Source organism: Etheostoma cragini, unplaced genomic scaffold (genome assembly GCF_013103735.1).
Source record: "Etheostoma cragini isolate CJK2018 unplaced genomic scaffold, CSU_Ecrag_1.0 ScbMSFa_4654, whole genome shotgun sequence".
In the NCBI taxonomy this organism is placed as follows: Eukaryota; Metazoa; Chordata; class Actinopteri; order Perciformes; family Percidae; genus Etheostoma; species Etheostoma cragini.
This window is the reverse complement of record NW_023269049.1, coordinates 8,099-10,403: the sequence shown is the minus strand read 5'-3', so window position 1 is coordinate 10,403 and position 2,305 is coordinate 8,099. Positions and strand designations below refer to the sequence as shown.

The following is a 2,305-nucleotide window of genomic DNA, read 5'->3' as shown; positions in this document are numbered from 1 at the left end:
TTTACATGGAGTCTGGTGGAGATATGCTGCTCTATACATGCTAAAAGTAGTGATTATTTACATGGAGTCTGGTGGAACCAATTTCATAGATTGTTGTTCCCATCGGTCACTTAGACACCAAAACATGGAGAAATGGGGTCCAGGGTGAAAATGACAAAATCAGTTTTAAAGTTTGATACAGTTGGATGATGTTTCTTCTGCAGGACATACAAACCTTCAGAGGGGCGGGGCCACAGCCTCCAGGGGGCGGGGCCGGAGCAAAGGCCAAGTACCAACCAGGAAGCAGCTGGACGCACAGTTGGACGACTACATGTCTCTGTCTCGGAGCCGATTGGACAAACAGCTGGAGGACTACATGTCGATGTCCCGGAGCCGTCTGGACGCTCAGCTGGACGAGTACATGTCGATGGCCGGGCAGACGCCCTGGGACTACCAGCGTTAACGTTGGGTTGGATAAGTAGATGGTTGACTTTAGTTTGGTCTCTCGGGGAGTTACGAGCTCCGGGAGATGGCGGTCGTTGAGTTTAGCCGAGAAAAAGTGAGCGTTGTACAGCCACGACAGTTAAGTTAAGACACAAAGTACTAGTTAAAGGTTAACTTTGGTTCCTTATAACCTGGACTCTATGTCCCATAATGCATTGGTGTCCAAGTTTCTGATGGAACTACAGTCTCTGAAACTGGTCCAGTATTTATCAGTCACCGTCCACTAAAAGTTGTGTTGTTGCTGCTGACTGACTCAGATTATTATTCTAACTGTGTGACTACATTATGGGATGGATCCCTACAGAGATAGACCTTTTATTAAAGAGGAAGATCCTTTTAGTTTAACATGAAACAGAAATCACCATCACCAAACCCACCAGACTCCATGTAAATAATCACTACTTTTAGCGTGTATAGAGCAGCATATCTCCACCAGACTCCATGTAAATAATCACTACTTTTAGCGTGTATAGAGCAGCATATCTCCACCAGACTCCATGTAAATAATCACTACTTTTAGCGTGTATAGAGCAGCATATCTCCACCAGACTCCATGTAAATAATCACTACTTTTAGCGTGTATAGAGCAGCATATCTCCACCAGACTCCATGTAAATAATCACTACTTTTAGCGTGTATAGAGCAGCATATCTCCACCAGACTCCAGGTAAATAATTGTTGGAGCAGTTGTAAAATGGCTTTTACTTTTACCGTTTTATGTAGTTTCTCACAACTTTGAATCAAGTGGGTTTTACGATGATAAAAGTAGTGATTATTTACATGGAGTCTGGTGGAGATATGCTGTTCTATACACGCTAAAAGTAGTGATTATTTACATGGAGTCTGGTGGAGATATGCTGCTCTTTACATGCTAAAAGTAGTGATTATTTACATGGAGTCTGGTGGAGATATGCTGCTCTATACATGCTAAAAGTAGTGATTATCTACATGGAGTCTGGTGGGTTTGGTGATGGTGATTTCTGTTTCATGTTAAACTAAAAGGATCTTCCTCTTTAACTAAAAGGTCTATCTCTGTAGGGATCCATCCCATAATGTTGTCACACACTTAGAATAATAATCTGAGTCAGCAGGAACAACACAACTTTTAGTGGACGCGGACTGATAAATACTGGACCAGTTTCAGAGACTGTAGTTCCATCAGATACTCAGACACCAATGCATCATGGGACATAGAGTCCAGGTTGAACAGTTTCATTGGTTTTATTTTTTTTAGGTTTTATTTTTCCGAGTTGTACCTGAATGTTTCTGTTGGACCGCCTGAGTGTTTCTGGGTCTAATTATGTTAAATTAAAAATATATATTTTAATAAAATGTCACCAGCAGAGTCTGTTTCTCTTTAAATATATATCGATATTGGATTTTCAATAACCAAATCTACAGCTAAAACATTGAGTTTGAGGTTAAAATTAATAATTTCTTTCTAAAATGAACCATGTGTAATAACCAGGTGATGTGTATGAACCAATGAGGTCTCAGAGCAGCAGTCAGGTGATGTGTATGAACCAATTACGTCTCAGACTGGCTGTGTCAACCCGTTTATTACAAACTGATCACAGATCCGTGAAATACTGGAGGTTAATGTGAGACAGGAAGTGATGTCAGAAGCTGGAGGGTAACCTGAGACAGGAAGTGATGTCAGGGGCCTGTGGGAGGAGACACAGGAAGAGGTCAGAGGTCATGTTCTGGAACTCAAAACCTAATGTTTAGAGTTACAGTGTGTCCTTAGTGTGTCCTTAGTGTGCAGTGTGTCCTTAGTGTGTCCTTAGTGTGCAGTGTGTCCTTAGTGTGTAGTGTGTCCTTA

The 2,305-nt window shown here is 41.6% G+C and overlaps 1 protein-coding gene across 1 annotated transcript in view; it reads right to left on the bottom strand.

The window, feature by feature from the left end:
• The window catches only part of LOC117941195 (acidic leucine-rich nuclear phosphoprotein 32 family member E-like), an 18,787-nt gene that overhangs the window by 13,870 nt on the left and 2,612 nt on the right, over positions 1-2,305 (bottom strand). The gene's annotated exons all lie outside the window — the stretch shown is intronic.